The 20,169-nt window shown below is 34.8% G+C and overlaps 1 long non-coding RNA gene and 5 other non-coding genes across 6 annotated transcripts; all 6 read right to left on the reverse strand.

Annotated features, from left to right (window-relative positions):
• Positions 1–14,623: 14,623 nt before the first annotated feature.
• LOC110825980 (uncharacterized) lies at positions 14,624–16,739 on the reverse strand. The gene is made up of 2 exons (XR_002541959.2): positions 16,493–16,739; positions 14,624–16,379 (listed from the first exon to the last, which is right to left on the reverse strand). It is a non-coding gene; the product is annotated as an uncharacterized LOC110825980 (long non-coding RNA).
• On the reverse strand, positions 14,772–14,852 carry LOC148268822 (small nucleolar RNA snoR117). Its single transcript, XR_015817442.1, has one exon. It is a non-coding gene; the product is annotated as a small nucleolar RNA snoR117 (small nucleolar RNA).
• On the reverse strand, positions 15,551–15,639 carry LOC148268823 (small nucleolar RNA Z102/R77). The gene has a single exon (XR_015817434.1). It is a non-coding gene; the product is annotated as a small nucleolar RNA Z102/R77 (small nucleolar RNA).
• On the reverse strand, positions 15,663–15,755 carry LOC148268824 (small nucleolar RNA snoR109). Its single transcript, XR_015817438.1, has one exon. It is a non-coding gene; the product is annotated as a small nucleolar RNA snoR109 (small nucleolar RNA).
• Positions 16,118–16,205, reverse strand: LOC148268825 (small nucleolar RNA snoR116). Its single transcript, XR_015817441.1, has one exon. It is a non-coding gene; the product is annotated as a small nucleolar RNA snoR116 (small nucleolar RNA).
• Positions 16,257–16,335, reverse strand: LOC148268826 (small nucleolar RNA snoR117). The gene has a single exon (XR_015817443.1). It is a non-coding gene; the product is annotated as a small nucleolar RNA snoR117 (small nucleolar RNA).
• Positions 16,740–20,169: the final 3,430 nt, after the last annotated feature.

The raw sequence follows: 20,169 nt of genomic DNA on the forward strand, positions 1-20,169 counted from the left end.
GTGATAGTTACAACTTAAGAGAAGTGAAGGTGTATAGTATTGCAAACTATTTCAGAGCGAGAGATCAACATAGCTATGACAGAAAGAAAGAGACAGAAAAAAAAAATATAAGAGAGAGAGAGAGGATCGTGTGAGGTTTTGGGGAGATTGTGGAAGGAAGATGAGATTTTTTAAAGATTTTTATATGATAATTTAAATCCTAATGTTGTGTTTAGATGATGGACCATTAATGTGTGGTATGATAATTCAATAGATTTGCCTTGTTTGGATCACTTCCAAATAGATGGTATGGTTAGTTGGGTGATTTTTAGTGATAGATTATTTTCCTATTTTTCTCAGATTTTTCAAATTACATATTTTGGGGACCGCCAGTAGGTGCAATCAAAAGTTTAGCATTTCGGACATCCATTTAAGTAAGAATCCCTCACCTTATTCCCTGTTATAGAATTGAAGTCTAATTATAAATAATACAGTATTTTGCTTAATTTAGAAAATATTCATAATTAATTACAGGTTACTAATGGAGCTGGAACCGGTTATTAACTATTGTTTGCTATGTTTAACCGATTGCCTGATTTTACATTTTTCGAGTGCATGATAATATACTAAAATTAATATGATGATGCGATTATATTCCTTTGATGTATGTTTTGTTTATTTTGTGTGACTACGGTTGAATTGAAAAATTAAAAAGTAAAAATAAAAGGAAAATTGTTTGATTAAATAGATGGATAAAGTGATAACCTTACTGGATATCCTGAGAGATAGTGGACGGACACGGTACATAGAGAACCCTACCGTGAACGTTGTCTTATACTGAATGGAGTATCAAGGTTTGGTAATTTGGCGCTTAAACCAGACGGGGTATGGGGACGGCCCGTTAATTGAAAATGTAAAAAAGAGCGTACACACATAGTGGGGACAACTCTATAGACCTCCATGGATACCAATAGGCTAATAAAAGGGAAGGTTGTTGTTCCAACTGATCATATATGAAATTATGATATGTGTTATATTATTGACTCTATAGGTTATTTTTGATAATCTCGCTATGGTAAGTATGTGGTAAATGATTTTATTTATGACAAATAAATTTACTTAAATTAATAGATCCATTAGTTGTTTTTATGATTTCTACTAATGTTTATTTCTGTGTTGGTGAGTTAGCGTGATATTTTTACTAGGATAGTGTAACTCACTCTTTCATTAACTATTTTAGATCAAGAGAACTAGGATCCAGAGTCCGATCCGCAAGAGGGTTGCGAGTAGGACGTTCAGTTTGTTTACTTTTAATTTATTTCTTTAGTTATTAGTTGTTCTTTTCAGAAGAGTTATTCCCGTAAGCCCTATTTGGTACTTTCAGCTATTGTGTAAGGAATGTAAACCCTAATTTATTATTTTGCCTCCGTACTATATTTATAATTTATCACCTTTGGAGTTTCCGGGGTCATTACAGTTGGTATCAGAGTCGCGTTCATCGTAACCATTTCTTACATAAAATCCTTAGGAAACACCAAAAACCATGAATTATCACTCAACTATTCCTTATGAAATGCAGGTACAGATAGATGATAGAGAGACTCATCGCTGTCCAGCAAGCTCGGAAGGAAAGAAAGGAGCTACCTGACCCTCCCTTTCTGCCACACATTGAACCACCCCTGCAGCGAGAGGATTCTGAGTTGTCCTAGTACGACCCTGCTCCTCTACCGTACCACCACAGTATGATCCAATGCCCAGCCACAGTACCACCCAGCACCACCGCAGTATAGCCCGATGCCCCAACCACATCACTCGGCACCACTATAGTACAATCCGGTATCTCTGTCGTACCATTCAGTACCACCACCGGGTCATCCAGTCCATCCTTAGCACAATCTAGTTCCTCTTCCATGTGACTCAGTTCCTCCCATAATAGGCCCAAGCTATATTGAAAGATATAAAAGACTAAACTCATCTACTTTTGCAGGGGAGTCTTCCTTTGAAGAGGCCGAGTGCTGGTTAGCTGAGATAGAGAAGGCATTCACGACTCTTGGGGTGATTCCCGAACAGAGGGTCATACTTGCCACCTATATGCTGGTGGGAGAGGCAGACCACTGGTGACAACTCAAGCAGGCCACCCTGCCCGTTCCAGTCACTTAGGAATAATTTTTGATGGCCTTTAATGCAGAGTACCTTCCAGAGCATCTCCGACATCTGAAGGAAATGAAATTTGCACACCTGGTCCAAGGTGACATGACTGTATCAAAATATCCCCAAAAGTTCCTGGAGTTGGACCAGTATTCCTCTGAGTGGGGTCTCCGTCTTGAGATCAGACAGCAGCTGTATATGTTCGAGCTCAGTACGTACTCGACTGTTCTGGTCAAGACACAGCTAGTAGAGAGGAACCTTCCCATTTTCCCTCAAGCAGCAGGGAACCTCAGGCCCTCGGCTTCACATCGCAGATCAGTACCTACTGCACCTGTTTAACAGAACAAGAGGCTTAGGCCAATGACTCAGGTTCCAACAATAGGATGCGATAAGATTTACCAGCACTGTGGCAAGGATCATGGGGAACGATCCTGCTATCGCCTCAACAATATTTACCGTATATGTGGGAGTGCCCAACATTATGCAAGGGAGTGCCCGAGGAACCAGAACCAGACCAAACCTCCTATCTAGGGCAGGGCTTACAACCTCACTCAACAAGATGTAAAAGTTGACCTAAATGTGGTATAGGGTACGTATACTATTTGTAATCATCTTGCACATGTTTTGATTGATACTGATGCCTCACATTCATTTGTTTCACATATTTTTGCATTAAACTTGAATGTATTACCTGAAAGTCTTGATTATGTGTTGTTTGTGTCTACTCTTGGGAGTAGGACACTGCTGAGGGAGGTTATATACAGAGACTGTATCATAGATATAGCAGATAGAAAATCGAGTGTAGACTTAATAGAGATTGACATGGTGGACTTTAATGTAATCCTATGAATGAACTGGCTAGCGGCGTATCACGCCACTGTAGATTGTTTTCATAAGAAACTTGTATTCGACCCTCCTAATGAGGAGTAATTTACAAATTAATAAAAATTCTTTAACATTTGCTCCCTCATGGCAAAATTTTCCTATTATCAAATATTTTAACCCGGCTGTTTTCTCTAACTAGGCAAACCCAAGAAAGAAATTTGTATTCAAGAGATTCTGGTAGTCCGAGACTTCATGGATGTGTTCCCAGATGAACTACTTGCACTGCCAGTGGACAGAGAAGTTGAATTCACCATAGATCTTCAGCCAAACACCCAGCCCATTTCGGTTGTCCCTTACTACATGAATCATGTTGAGATGGAAGAGCTGAGGAAACAGATCAATGAATTACAAGATAATGGATTCATCCGACATAGTGTGTCCCCTCGGAGTGCTGGAGTCACATTTGCAAGAAAAAGGAATGAGACGTTGAGGTTATGTATCGACTACAGAGGTCTGAACAGGGTCACAATCAAGAATAAGTACCCCCTCCTTAGGATCGATGACCTTTTTGATCAGTTGCAGGGTACCCAGGTCTTCTTCAAGATAGACCTGCGTTCAGGTTACCATCAGGTAAAGATCAGGGAATAAGACATTCTCAAAACAGTTTTTCGAACTAGGTACGGACACTATAAGTTCCTAGTCATTTCATTTAGGTTAACCAACGCACCAACCATCTTCATGGATTTGATGAATAGGATTTTCAAACAATTTATGGATCAGTTCGTCATTGTATTCATCGATGATATCATGGTCTATTCAAAAAGTAGAGAGGAACACACTCACCATCTGACTTAGATTTTGCAGGTTCTCAGATAAAAGAAGTTGTATGCAAAGCTAAGTAAGTGTGGCTTCTGCCTCGAGCAGACTATTTTCTTAGGGCACATCATATCAAAGGATGGAGTGACAGTGAACCCCCAAAAGGTTGAGGCAGTGTTCGGTTGGGAAAAACTGACATCGGTTAAGAAGATTTGTAGCTTTTTGGGAATGTAAGGTTATTACTGCAGGTTTATAGAAGGGTTTTCTAGCCTAACTGCGCCTCTGACTCAACTCACAAAGAAGAATGTAAAGTTTGAGTGGAACGAGGACTGTGAAAGGAGTTTTTCAGGACTAAAGAAATAGTTAACTACTGCACCTGTGTTGGCCTTGCCGAGCAGGTTGAGTGAATATATAGTCTATAGTGATGCCTTTTACCTAGGGTTGGATTGTGTTTTGATGCAGTATGGAAAGGTCATACCCTATGGGTACAGACAGTTGAAGAGTCACGAAAAAAACTACCCCACCCATGACTTAGAACTTGCCGCAATTATTCACGCCTTGAAAGCTGGCGCCACTACCTGTATGGGAAGACCTTCTAGATCTACACCGACCATAAGAGCTTGAAACACATATTCACTTAAAAAGATCTCAACATGCGTTAGAGAAGATAAATATAACTCCTCAAGGACTATGATTGCAACATCCTTTATCACCCGGGTAAAGGTAACGTGGTAGCCGATGCACTCAAAAAAAAAAAGTGCAGGCATATTAGCTCACCTGATAGTTTCAGAATGCAGGGTAATAGGGGCCACACAATAGGTACGATTTTAGGACCTGAAGAGAGTCACATGCTTGGCACACATGACTATTCAACCTGAGTTAATCCAGAGAATAAAGGAAACTCAGTCTGCCGATTCCACCCTAGCAACCCTCAAGAAAGATGCAGAATAAGGAGTTAATTCAGAATTTTGAGTCTTTGCCAATGGGTGGCTTAGATTTTAGGATATGGTGTGTGTTTCAGATGACAGTGAGTTGAAAAGGGATATCATGACATCAGCTCACAGCTCAAAGTTTCCCATGCATCCGATAAGCACTAAGATGTCTCAAAGTATGTGACTCTAATTTTAGTGGAACGGGATGAAGAGAGATGTGGCCGATTTTATTTCCAAGTGTTTAGTATGTCAGTAGGTCAAGGCAGAGCATCAACGCCTAGGGGGGCTACTTCAGCCATTACCAAATTTGGAGTAGAAGTGGGAACATATCACAATGGATTTCGTAACAAGATTGCTTAGGGCACACTTAGGACATGATATCATCTGGGTAATTATTGACCGGCTCACCAAGTCTTCCCACTTCCTAGCCATTAGGATGACCGACCCCTTGGACAAGCTAGCAGAATATATATCTGGGAGATTGTCAGGTTACATAGAGTGCCAGTGACAATAGTGCCTGACAGGGACCCCAAGTTCACTTCTCGGTTCTGGTCTAGTTTTCAGCAAGCCATGGGAATGAAACTATCCCTTAGTAGTGCATTCCACCCTCAGACCGATGGACAATCAGAAAGGACGATCCACACACTTGAGGATCTACTCTGAGTTGGTATTCTTGACTTCGGGATGATCATTTACCCTTGATAGAGCTCGCCTATAATAACAGCTACCAAGCAAGTATTGGCATGGCTCCGTACGAGACATTGTATGGCCGCCCATGTAGATCGCTGATATGTTAGGAAGAAGTGAGTGATAAAAAATTATTCGGGCCAGATCTCATAGAGGAGACTACAGCCAAAATAGTTAAGATCAGGAAAAATATTCAGACGGCTCAGAGCAGGCAGAAGAGTTACGCGGATACCCGAAGGAGGGTTGGAATTTGAGAAGGGTGATCGGGTGTTCCTTAATGTCACTCCTTTCAAAAGAATCAATAGGTTTAGCAAGAGGGAGAAACTAAATTCCTAGTTCATTGGGTCATTCGAAATCTTATACAGAATTGGCACCGCCGCCTACAGACTAGCACTACCTCCAGAACTATCCAGGGTCCATAATGTGTTCCATGTGTCCATGTTATGCAAGTACAATCCAGACACCTCTCACATCTTGGCCCACGAGCCCCTGCTACTCTAGGAGGATATGTCATACAAGGAAGTACCAGTCAATATTGTAGACCGAAATAGCAGAGTACTCCGCAACCGGAAAATTTCTTTATTAAGATCCTATAGCAGAATCACACTCCGGGAGAGGCCACATAGGAACTAGAATTAGACTTCATAACTCAATATCCCGACGGTTTGATTGAGTGAGAGAGAAACAAATTTGAGAAACCAAATTTCTTTTAAGGAGGAGAGAGTTGTAATACCCTTAATTAATTAATTTTATTGTAATTAAAATTAAGGTATAAATATAATTTTTTTCGTTTTTGAATTTTTATTTAATGTAAAAATGAAGAAAATTAATTGGAGGATGAAATTGAAAACAATTTTGGAAAAAATGGGTGAAATTTTGGATTCTGTGGGTATTTTTGAATGAAAAATAAGAAATGAGGGGTAAAAATATAATTTAAAAAAATTATACCACGTAGGGCGCCCAGTTAGCAGCCCCGACAAACTGGAGCACGGCGTGTGGCAATGCAAGTAGATGCAGTGCCATGCGGGAGGCCATGCTGGCGATCTACGTGCCCGCGATTGGACAGTTTGGATTTACTCTCGCGTGCACGGACGATTCAGATTTGTTCTCTCGTGCACGAACGGTCCAAATCTGTTCCCCCTTTAAACACGATCAGATGCTCAGATCAAATCGCATAAACGGTCTAGATTCACTTCCTATTTAAACGCGATCGAACGGTACAGATCAAACGCAATTGATGGTCTATATTAAAAGGAGACGGATACAAATAGCCCTCTCCACACCAAACACTTACCTTAGCCGCCAGTCGCCGGGAAGGGATCCGACCGCCGCCTGACGCCATACCGGAGCCACTTCCGACCGCCAAAAAAGGTAAAAAAATTTCTATTCACTTGAAATTCAATTTTAAACATCCCCATAGCCAAATTAGAGCAAAAAGACCAGTGGATGAGACATAAATTGCAGGTAAAGTCCGGTAGCGCTGCCGTAGAAAAAAGTAAAAATTACCTCCGATAAGGCCCTTCCTGATTCCCGTTTTGTGTAATTTTTTTACCATTTTAATCACCATTCCTTTCTCTATAAGTTGACCGAAGTAAAACATCCAACTACAAAGGTGAGCTGGCAGAGCCGTAGCATCGGAGAACCCCACTGCCAGTAAATTTTAGTTTTTTTGACTTTTTTTGGCCGACCAAAATCCCTTAACGTGTTTTCTCACAGGGATTGGTAAAAAACCAGTTGAATTCAGCGAAAAAAAACCGAAAACAACCAACATGAGGTAAACTGCCACCGCGGGCGGCGGTGCCATTGCCGGAGCAAGACGGAGCCACCGTGCCGAAATTCCAAAATTAGCCAAAAAAGGGTTCCTAAGACTGATTTTGAATTTTTTGGGATATTTCTAGGTACTCAAAATGCATTTTAATCTCCTAATAAAAATTCAGGGAACTTGAGGACCGCCAGTAGGTGCAGTAAAAAATTTAGCATTTCGGACATCCATTTGAGTAAGAATCTCTCACCTTATTCCCTGTTATGGACTTGAAGTCTAATTATAAATAATAAATTATTTTGTTTAATTTAAAAAATATTCATAATTAATTACAAGTTACTAACGGAGCCGGAACTGGTCATTTATTATTGTTGTTATATTTAACCGATTGCCTAATTTTACAGTTTTTGAGTGTATGATAATATACTAAAATTGGTATGATGATGCGATTGTATTCCTTTGATATATGTTTTGCTTGTTTTGTGTGACTACGGTTGAATTGGAAAACTGGAAATTAAATGTAAACAGAAAATTGTTTGATTAAGTGGATGGATAAAACGACAGTCTTTACTTGATATCCTAGGAGATGGTGGACGGATTGGGTACATAAGGAACCCTACCATAAACGTTGCCTCATACCGGACGGAGTATCGAGGTTTGGTAATTTGGCGCTCATACCAGACGGGGTATTGAGGGATGGTATCTTTTGGTGCTCATACCGGACGGGATATGGGGATGATCCGTTAATTAAAAATGTAAAAAAGAGGGTTCACGCGTAGTGGAGATATCCTTATGGACCCCCATGGATATCAGTAGGCTGATAAAAGGGAAGGTTGTTGTTTCAACTGATTGTATATGAAATTATGATATGTGTTATGTTATTGACTCTATAGGTTATTTTTGGTAATCTCGCTACGGTAAGTATGCGGTAAATGATTTTATTTATGAAAAACGAATTTACTTAAATTAAGAGATCCATTAGTTATTTTTATAATTTCTACCAACCTTCATTTCTGTGTCGGTGAGTTAGCGTGATATTCTTACTAGGTTAGTGTAGCTCACTCTTTTATTAACCATTTCAGATTAAGAGGACTAGAATCCAGAGCCCGATCCACAAGAGTGTTGCGACTAGGACGTTTAGTTTGTTTACTTTTAATTTATTTCTTTAGTTATTAGTTGTTCTTTTAGAAGGGTTATTCTCGTGAGCCATATTTGGTACTTTCAGTTATTTTGTAAGGAATGTAAACTCTAATTTATTATTTCGCTTCTGCACTAAATTTATAATTTATCACCTTTGGAGTTTTCGAGGTCGTTACAAAATACCTCTAGTGTTGAGAGAAAATGAGTGAGCTTCAAGAGAAAATTTGAGTTGTTCAGATGTTTTCATCGTTTGAGAGTTTGAGATGAAAAAATTATGAGTGGACAAGGTTTGAACATCTTTTTTGAGAGAGTGAAAAAAATTGAGTGGAGAGAGACCTAAAAAAATCGTAAGAGCGAGAGAGAGAAAGAGAGACAAAGAGGGGTTGTGGAGAAGCTTTTTTGTATTAGGTATCTTTTCCATTTATGCTCGATAATATATTCTTTTAAAAGAATGAGCCATATCTTTTCTTTCCCTAGTTTTAACTTCTTTCATTTTGATAATGTAATTTATTTTTAGTGTCTTCTTTCTTGAAATGGCTGGTCCAAAAACTAGAAATAGGTGAACTATGCTTGCAGACTTCTAAGCACGAATTTTGAAATATGATGTCTTTATTATTAAAAGAATTAGATAATTATTTTTCTAGTAAGTCTCTAATAATCATTATGAATGTAGTGGTAATCGAGAACTATGGCCTCAAGATAGATAGTTTAAATAGACTAGCATTATAAAGTGGGGGAATCAACTTCTTTTTTTTAGATAAAAAAAGTGGGGGAATTAGTAAAACTCCCTATATCTTTCCATGTTTCATTTTACTCCATGTACTTTTATTTGACTGAATTTTACCTTATACTTTCATGTTGTCCTAAATGACACCTTCTGTTATTTTTATATGTTAATAAATTATGCATACATATATATTTAATAAACAAAGATTGTTGGGGGCAGTAGGTAGTGGTGGAATGTAATGGACGATCCTTAATAATCTCCATTGAAGAAATTTTTTCTTAGTTTGGTACTTGTGAAACATGGATTGGTTGGTAGCATTTTTTTTTTTATGTTATTTCTATGGCTATAATTTTTTCCTAATTTCATGCCACCCAATCATTCATTAAACTCTCTCACACTCTACAACACTTCTCCTCATTAAGGTGTCATATAAATATAAGAGTTTGCAGCCTTTTTAGTTAGCCAGAGAGAGATCTTGCATTTGTTGCACCCATCATGTAAGTTTGTATTTGTGTACGAGTGTGTATAAAAAGAGAGAACCCTGAATTATTGTGGCTTATTCTGATTATCTAATACTAATTCTGATAACAATTTAAAGCAAAGAGAGTAATTGTAATTCTATGATGATTTAATGGCTATGTGAGTTTTCACATACTTTAAGAATAGTAGCAATGTTTTTAACACTAACCAATAGTTTGTTCATGACACACATGTTCGCTCATAGAGAACTATATGGCTTGCTTGACTTTGAGATGTTCTTTTCAAAATATTCAAACCATCAACATTGCCTACCAAGCATGCACATTATTTATTCTCTTCTTTTCACGTGTGGCAAACAACTTTCATTGCTTTTTACATGATGCACTCTTAACAAACTTAATGATTTAAAAATTAGGTAATTTACTAAAGAGACTAAAATTTCTTATATGATTTGAAAACTATTAAATAATAATTAGTGTTGTAAAATATGGTTTTACTAAAAAATGAGACTTTAATTAGATAATAATTATTTATGTCTACAATATGAAATAATTATTTATGATATGAACAAATGCATTAAAATACATGTTTGTGTAAGTGCAGGTAAAAGATAAATATAGGCACATATTCATGACATATAAATATATGTTCATCTCCCATTTTCATATTCCTCTAACTTCATTGTCACAAGCATCTTCTAATAAATAGCCATCTTACATATTTACCAATAAGTTTTGGTAACTTCCAGCAAGTTGCAACTTGTAACTATGGATCATGACAACATCAGCATAGCATAGCCATATTCTGCAACCAAAATTCATGATCACTTTTGTTTATTCACAATTATATTTGTATCTTATTAGCACTAAGTTTCTCTTTATGGCTCAGTTTTCATAAATTGAATAGATAACAGATTAAAAATATTGTTGCTTCTCACTCAAAAATAATGGTAGCTTCACTTGTGTTCGAAGAATATCATGTTAGATCCATAATTTTGAATTTTTTTTCATTAAATTTTATTATATCATTATCCTGTTGGTTTTTAGTAGTTATGCGATGTAGTGCTTGGTTGTTAACTAATTAGCCATGGATATAAATTTTACTAGGAAAATTTTGATTCACTACTAATTAAAGAATTTAGAATATGATTTTCTTTAACTGTTAAAAGTAGGTAACCCTCTTATTCTTGTTTTATGTTAAAACTTATTCTTGTTTTCTGTTTCCCCCATAAGTAAGAAAAATGGATCTTTCGGAACATGTAGTTATTTTAGTGGAGTACTTTGTCATGCTTGTTGCGATTTGTATTCATAAAAGGAGAAAGCTTCTGCTTAATAAAGAATTACGACTAGAGAGAGAAAGTTTGAGATAAGTTGATAAAAAGCTTAGTCTCAAGTGTGTTTTGTCAATATATCATCAGGATGAGAGCTCCTACCTTTATGAATTTATATCGTTTGCTAGTTATACATAGTGGACTTAGGCACACTATTGTGCAACTGTTGAGGAATAAGTTGCCAAGACCCTTTATTTATTAGGACACAATGAGAGAAATCCAGTCTTATCTTGGTATTTTTTACGATATGGAGAGATGATAAGTCACCATTTCCATACTGTGCTACGATGTATACTATAAATGGCAGATAAATTTCTTATTCAGTTAAATTGATCACAAGTGCATTCGGAAATAACCAACAATTCTAAATTCTTTTCATATTTTAAGATAAATATATAAGTTATTTTATTTTTAATTTTTCACAACTTACAAGTTTAATTAAGTTTTTTTAAATCAGTATAAGTTTAACTAATTAGAGAATAATTAATTTCAGGATTATGTTGGTGAAATTGATGGAACACAAATACGTGTGAAAGTGTCTAGAAGTGATGCCCCAAGGTTCCGTGGGAGAAAAGATTACCCCACACAAAATGTATTGCCAGCTTGTACATTATATTTGAAATTTATATACGTCTTAGTCATGTGGGAAGGGACCACATCAGATTCAAGAATATTAAAACATGCATTAAACAGACTTAAGGATCCTTTAATTATTCCCGAAGGTAATTAAAATATATTGAATTTGAATGTGTAATGTATAAGTTTGAAGAAAAAGTTATAACTCAAATTATTCATTATTTATAGGTAAGTTCTACCTTCGGGATGCTAGTTTTATGTTGCGGGGTGGAATAATTACTCCATATAGGAGAGAAGGTACCATTTGAGTGAATACTCAAGGAATCCACCACGCAATGCTTGTGAGCTATTTAATCTTCATCATGCTTTTTCACGTAATGCGATTGAATGTGCTTTTGGAGTTTTTAAGAAATGTTTTCCAATTATTTCAAGCTCTATTGAACCTCATTATCATCTCAGACCTCTTAATCGCATTACTTCAGCACGTTTATCATGATGAAAGAAATCAATATAACATTAGGGATAGTATTGAGGAAACAAGGAGGGGGGGAAGTTATTAGAGATTATATAGCAGCTGATATGTAGGTTGTTTACAATACTTGATTACATTTTGAACTAATTATGTTGTTTATGACATTTGTATGGTTTATGACTTATGAGATATTTTAAAGTTTTAATTGAACAATATAATTTAGAATTTATATGGTATATGATTATATCTGTTGGTGTTATGTTGTGTGTTTTAGAAACTAGCAAGGAGGAACAGATTTGCATGTGGAGGGAACAACACTGTCCATTGGACAGATGCTATAGATGATGTGTTAGTAGATGCCTTTTACAATCAACATGTGTTGGGCCATAGATCTAGTGGGACATTCACCACACAAGCTATTGATCGCATTGTGAATTAATTGAGGAATGCATATCCAAACATGCCTATTGATAAAGAGCGAATTCACAATCGTTTCAAAAATTTGAAAAGACAATTCTCCAAATAGTATGACGTCTTTAAACATGGATCGAGTGATTTTGCCTGAAATTTGGCAACTAAAATATTTGAAGTGGAAGAGAAGCTGTGGCAATAACTAATAGAGGTAAATCACCTAGTTTATCACACGTTGTTTGCATTATTTTATACGGTTTGAATATTAATATATTATTTCATCTTAGACTCAAACCGAAACAGCTGAACTAAAGAACAAATGTGCGTGGAATTATGACAAAATATTGGAAATGTTTGGAAGGGACATAGCCAATGGGACTAGTTGTGAGACAACATTTTCCACTTAAGGACAAAGGAAAAGGAGTGACAATGAACATGCAATGAGTGCTGAGAAGGTTGTTCGTCAACTTACCCAAAATTTAGGTTGCAATTTCAATTTTGAGAGCATGGATCTGGTGAATGATGCTCCAATGCCCAAAAGTCCTACTTCGCAATCCCAATAAGAATCACAATCTTCATACAGACATAAGAAATCAAGACATTTGCCTACTACCCCAGAGGAAGATCATTTGGCTCAGTAAGTTAGACTGGTTGCAAAAGCAATCGAGAAAATTGCAACAAACTTACAAGTTTGTGTTCTATGAAACCAACTGTATGAAGAGATTGCTCGTTTCGGTCTTGATCCAAAATGTAGAAACAAAAGCTTATTTGCTTCTTATGAGGGATCCAACCTTGTTTGCTGCTTTTGTGGGATGTCATCCTGAACGACGTAATTTTTTGTCAAGTAGGTTATTTCAACATCAGGTAATAATTTATATTAAATCTCATTTTCAAATATTAAAACTTGTTGATTTGTACTATTTGATTTTTTAATTTTTTTTCATTTTCAGATAATTGAATACGAGGACTATTGTTGCCGAAATATAAAACTCTAGTATGGACTTAGAAAATTTGTGAAAAATGTGTTGGATGCTTAATTTATAATTAGAAAAGTGGATGTTTAATATGAAATTATATTATTATTTTTTATCGTTTAATTTATGTTGGATTTGTAATTTGAGTGATTTAATGAATTTTATATTTTTAAAGTTTTTATATTTATGTGACTATGCATTTTCTTCTTTTTTTTTTTAAATTGATTGTATACGTATTAATAAGATGATGATTGAAATAGATAAGTTGATTGAATATACGGAATTATTTAATTATTTAAAAATTAGTGAACTTAAAATTGTTCTCTATAAAATTTATTTATGTTATAAAAATGATAATAATAATTATAATGTAATAAATAATTTGTAATTTTTTTTTTCAATTTATAATCATAAATAAAAAATTCTAGTTTTAAATTAATTTTTTATATTAAGTATAAAAAATTAAATTTTTATTCTTCATAATAAATTTATTTTTTGATAATTTAACAAACAAATAATTGAAAATTAAAGTTTAAATAATTTTATAAATTAAATTAATTATAAGTCAAATAAATTTTTATTAAATTTTTTCCAAGTAAAATGACATAATTAGAAATTAAATAAATTTTTGTTAAAAATTAAATTTTTACTTTCATAAACAAATTTATTTTTTGATCTTTCAAGAAAAAAGTAATAAAAATTACAGTTTAAATAATTTTATAAATTAAATGACTTAATTACAAATTTAATGAGTTATTTGAATGTAATTATTTAAAAATTAATAAAATTTAAAATTATTTTTAATAAAATTTATTTATTTATTTATATCATAAAAATAATAATAATAAATATTATACAATAAATAATTTAATTACCCATTAAAAAAAACATCCAAACACAGCATAAATTTTTATGATTATTATTTAATGATTTTTTTGATTTATTCAACTAGAAAAATAATTTCAACACTCTTAACCAATATTTGGTCGGAAGCTTTGAAACACAGATTGAATAGCTGAAGTATAAAGAAGGATGTGAAAAAAAGTAATTATTTGTTGAGCACCGGAGTTCATAATTCACTTTTAATTATGATTTTAATTTAATTTCTTTGTACTCGGGTAATATTTTCTCTTTGGAAATTGCAATTGATATGAAATTGAAATGGAATTTCCTTTACAAAGATTAAATTGTCTTTTCATTATATAATATTTTATTTGTTAGATTAGGAACTTACTACATGTTGATTGAAAGAAATTCTGACGGTTTCTAATCACAGAAGGATAAAAGCTAACCAATACAAATAAATATTTGTTTTGAAATTGAAAAATCTGGGGACTTGATTTATGCAGATTGCACGAGTAAAATGCCAGAATCAGAGTCTTCCTTCAGTATTGGCAGAACGTACAGCGCTGTCAGAGACTCTAATTTATTGCCATTTTCTTCTATTTTTTTAAATAAATAAAAACCAACACTAAAAAAAAGCAACAAATCAGCTTATTAATAAATTTAATGAGGCCTCAGACTATAAATGTTTAAAGTGCTTCAGAGAATTGATCTCAGATGGTACGGACAAATTCTTATGCATCATTGGCCAACAACTTCAGTTACACATAAACCAAATCACATTAAAAAAAAAAAAAAAGCCCTATCCCATCATAGAAATGATCGTGTTCCAATCAAATCAAAAGATCAATTTACTCATTTCCGATCCTGGTGCACTTGGGGACAAAGGACCCAAGAAACAACTAAGAATAAAGATAATTATGATTCAAAAAATGTTATGCATATAGAGTAGTACACTTATACCATTCCTAGTAAGAAGTCAACAGTATGACATCTTATTCATTCATCTATTCATGTAAAAAACTCAGGCAGATGTGGGAATTGATAAGGTATATTATACACTAAAAATAGAAGCTATATGCAAAGGAGATTAAATCCAAGGGATTTTGCATATATAAATGAAAGAAAAGGAGAAGAAATCAAACCGAACAAGCAAATTATGATTCAAAAAACGAACAAGAAAACAGCAGTCTAATATTAACATTCTTCGCACATTAGTTGAGCACGACTCAGAGAAAAAAAAGGCAGAATAGAAACCGAACCCAAATGGAAAAAAAAATTCAGCATTATTGTTTTGATTTATCGCCCCTACCATCCTTCATTTGCAAATTGATTCTGTCATAAAATTCAAAAACTTCAATACCCGTATTAATGAGAAAAGGGTATGGTGGGAATCAATGGCAGAAAATGATAATTGCTTTGAAGCGAATTCACAAAAAGAAACAAGTGAATGATCAGATAGAGCTAATACAAAGGTCAATGCCATCATTCCGGCAATCAAACCAATAGGGAAACATATTCCATCATCATATCATTCTAAAACGCTCATATGAATTTCTTTTCTATAAGAAGCTCGGTAAGCAAGTAAGGTCGACGGAGATACACAACCACTTGGCCAGTTAGCTTCTCCATCCATACATTTGGCTACAGACCTTTAGGCCATTTCAAGTTATAAGGGCACCAGATTCTGAATCCCTTCACTCGGTACATGTAGCCACCTTGTCCATTCAATCAGTAAAATTTTAATTGTGCAAGATAATTTCTAATCACATAAAACAAATATAAACCAATAAGAAAAACTAATAATTGTTCAAAAATTATGAACTGTGAGGACATCTGAATGCAGATTGCTTAGGAAACCAGAAACAAATGCCAGAATCTCAGTCCCCTTGACTATCGGCAACGTACAGCGCTGAAAACGCTACTGAACACAGCGCATCAGAGACTCTAATTTATTGCCATTCTCCTCTATTTTTCCAAAATAGTTAAAAATTTAAATAAAATAAAAATGAAAAAGGCTCAGAGAGTAATGATTTTCTGTAACATCAACGAGCTCATTAGCCCTCATAGTTTGATGGTATGCAGTTTTCATCGTCACCGCCTTCAACACCACAAGAAACAACAAAAATAAGAACTAATCAAAATTAACAAGAGAGACCTCAGACAAGATGTTTCAGCTGCTTCAGAGAAGTAATCTCAGATGGAACGGACAAATTCTGAAGCATCACCGACCAACATCTTTAAATAAACATAATCAAGCAACACATTCTCCCCTACCTGCTTAGACCCAAGCCATATACAAGTAAACAAAAGACATTATTTTTCAGAAGAGTGAAAATTGAAATAGAAAAGGAAATCAGTAAGATTGTTTGCACATTAGCGGAGCATACATCAGAGAAAGAAAGAGAGCAGAAAATCGCAGATCATAACAAGAACACGTCAAATAAAGTCACACATGCAACTTAAGGAGAAAATTGTGCAGGCGGCTAATGATGATGAAGGAAACTAGGGATCGGGTTTATACATAGGAGGTGAAATAGTCGCTGAAGAAAATGGGAGCCCGATATGAACCTTTTAATAGGTTGGCTGAGGGGAGAAGAATTAGGTTTAGGGTTTTTTGTGTGTTACCGGGTCGGGCTGCTTAATGGCCGATCCGGGGATCTAATGGGCTTGGAAAAATGATCTTTTAACGTGTTAAAAGAGCGAACACGTTAACTTCTTTTTTGGAGTCAATGATGTGATTAATATTATAAAACAACTAAATAATAATAAAAAAAAAATGAAAAAAAACTTGTAGTAATAATTTCCACAATTACTTACACAACTTGTTGGCTTGAAATTAAAAGGGAATTATGATTAGCAAGTTCAACCCCAGCAATATTATTTTAAACCTAACGCAAAAAGTATAAAATATAATTTATAATAGTAGACCAAAAATTGTTGACCAAGAGGGAAGGTCATTTTCCCAGTGACCTTCGGATTTGTAGAAACTAAAATTAGATTTAGATTTAGATATGGGGCCAGATTTTTATCAACTTATTATAGTTAGTTAAGTTACCATCACAATGGAGCAAATATTATGCGAAACCATTTATTTCGAAAAATAACTACGTGATCCGGATCATACTGTATGCAAGATTAATTATATATTAAAATATATAATAACATAAATAAAAAATTATATGAATTAATAGCAACGTAAAAGACACTTATCATGCATAATAATAATAAGAGTGAGGAACTAAAAATACGTGAAAGAGAAAATAAATAAAAAGAAAGCAAGATAAAAATAGAAAATTTCTCACTATTCCTACGGGTTGATCAATTGCAAGATCTCAACACGAGGATGGAGATGAGATGGTGTGATGGAGTAAAGATTATTAGATCGTGATGTTCTACTACGGAAAAATATGGAACCTCATGATTTTTAGAAGATTTTTCAAGCAGGATTTTTTTAGAAGATCTTCACGGCTTTCCTTGCCTAATAAAAAAAAAGATATATATATATATACATACATATATATATACACACACACACACACACAAGTTTGTGCTCGTAGCCAAAAAAAAAAAATTAGTGGCCTTGTGTTTTTCTCTCTTCCTCATCGCAACCGCATTCACCCAAGAGTGGTCATCGTTTTTTTATTTTGAGTTCTTCTCTCTCCTCACGTGCAAAAAAAACTTTTTTTTTTTTTTTTTTTTAATGTCTTAATTTTTCTTTCGGTGGATTACATTATATTTGTTTCCTTTTAATATTGGATTTTTCTTGGAGTTTCGTTCGTGGTTTTTCTCTCAACATTAGAGGGTTTCTATGTAAAATCTTATATCTCTTTTATTTTATATTTATTTTTTTATTTATTATTTTATATTATGCATAAATTGGTTTTATATCATTATTATTGGTTCATGTGAATTAATTTGAAGACTACTTTAATTTACACAATTGACTATATTTCGTATTCGAGACCCAACAAATAGTATAAGAGCCTAATTGATATGTGATTCAGAATTAATTGTGTAAATTAAGATAAAAGAATTCCCATATATAATTATTAAGTTTATGATTTTAAATTATTCAATTTGAAAGTTGAAGATGGAGGATGTTTTTTATTTCATTTTAATAATTAATTTATTTTGTAATAATATGTTTTAATTTAATTTAATAGAAATAAAAAAAATAATAATGATAAAATAGGGTAAAATTATTTTTGAGATTTAATTGAAATTGATTTTGAAAAAAAAGGTAAAAATTTGGATTATAGGGATATTTTTGAAAATAAAAAATAAAAAACCGATGGTCAAAATGTAATATAAAAAAATTACGCCACGTCAGCATCCATGTCAGCAGCCTCGGCCAACCAGGACACGCCACGTGGCAAGGATGCTGACGCATGAAGTCACACGGGACGGAGACACGTGGGCAATCTACGTGCACAATTGGAAGACCCAGATTCGTTCCCGCGCGCACGGACGACCCAAATCAAAAGCGCGCATGGACGACCCAAATTTCACGCGTGCGGATGACCCAAATTTGATCACGCACGGACGGTCCAGATCGCATCGCGATGGATAGTCCAGATTTATTTCCAATTTAATCGCGATCGGACGGCCTAGATCGCATCGTGATGGACGGCTTAGATTAAAAGGAAAAAGTTATAAATAATCGCATCCACACCCAACCCCACTGTGACCACCGTCCTTTTCTCTACAGGTTGACCGGAGCAAAACACCAAATCGCGACTCGTGTCAGAGGAGCCGCCACACCCGAGAGCTTGGCCGCCAGTAAGTCTCGGTTTTCTATAATTTTTTGGCCCACCGAGGGCCCTAGGGGTGTTTTATCACAGGAACCAATGCAAGTTTGGCCGAATTCGGCCGAAAACGGCTGAAATTCTGAAATTGGCCAAAAAGGCCCTAGGTCTGATTTGGGGTTTTTTGGTGACATGTGTAGGTACCGAAAGTGTGTTTCAGTTTTCGAAAAAAAAAATATAGGGAATCTAGAGACTGCCCGTAGGCGCAGTGAGAACCCGATTTCAGACTTCGAAACAAATAAAGATCCCTCACCCTATTTCCTATCACGGCATTAAAGCTTAATAAATGATAAAACGGTATTTTATGAATTAATAGATATGTATAATTAATTAAGATTGCTAATGGGGCCCGAACCTGATGTATTTGTCGATCTGTTTTTGTTTGATTTATTTTACAGTTTTAAATGCATTATGATATCTAATCTATTTATTTTATGATTTTGAATGCATAAATCACGGTTTCATTTATTATGGTTTGAATTATTGTGAACCCGATGTTGTGTTGCCTTATTTGGTGTCCATTACTAGTTTACGTGTTTATGTTTGATTGGATAATTGAGATTAAGAAAAATGAAAAAAATGTATGTGAATTGATAAATGGATAATGTCGACAGCCTAACTAGATATCCTGGGAGATAGTGGACGGATCGGGTCCATAGGGAACCCTACCAGAAACGTGGTCTCTCATATCGAACAGGATATGGAGACTTTATGTGTTTTGGCGCCCATACTGGACGGGGTATGGGGACGGTCCGTTTCACCTTCATACCGAATGGAGTATTGAGGTTTATGGTTTTGGCGCCCATACCGGATGGGGTATGGGGATGGCCCTGGAATTAAGTTATTAATGTGAATGGTTCACGTATAGCGGGGACCTCCTATGGATCCCCATGGATACTAGTAGGCTGATAAAAGAGGAAATTTGTTGCCTGATGATTGAAATACAAAAGTATGATATGTGTTATGTTACAGAGTGTGCATGATCTTATGATATTTATGATGTTATTATTTCTCATAAGTTGTTTTCATGAATCTCACCGAGGTAAATGGACAGTAAATGTTTTTATTATTAATAAATGAGATTGTTATAAATTATGCTCTATTGGTCGTTTTTGTTTTCTACCAACATTTACTTCTGTGACAGTGAGATAATGTGATGTCTTTACTGGACTAATGTAGTTCATTCCTTACTTAACCATTTCAGATCAAGAAGACTTGGTTTCTGAGCCTGTCCCGCAGGAAGACGACGAGTAGATGTC

Source organism: Carica papaya, chromosome 2 (assembly GCF_054855325.1).
Source record: "Carica papaya isolate Zhongbai chromosome 2, ASM5485532v1, whole genome shotgun sequence".
Classification (NCBI taxonomy): Eukaryota; Viridiplantae; Streptophyta; class Magnoliopsida; order Brassicales; family Caricaceae; genus Carica; species Carica papaya.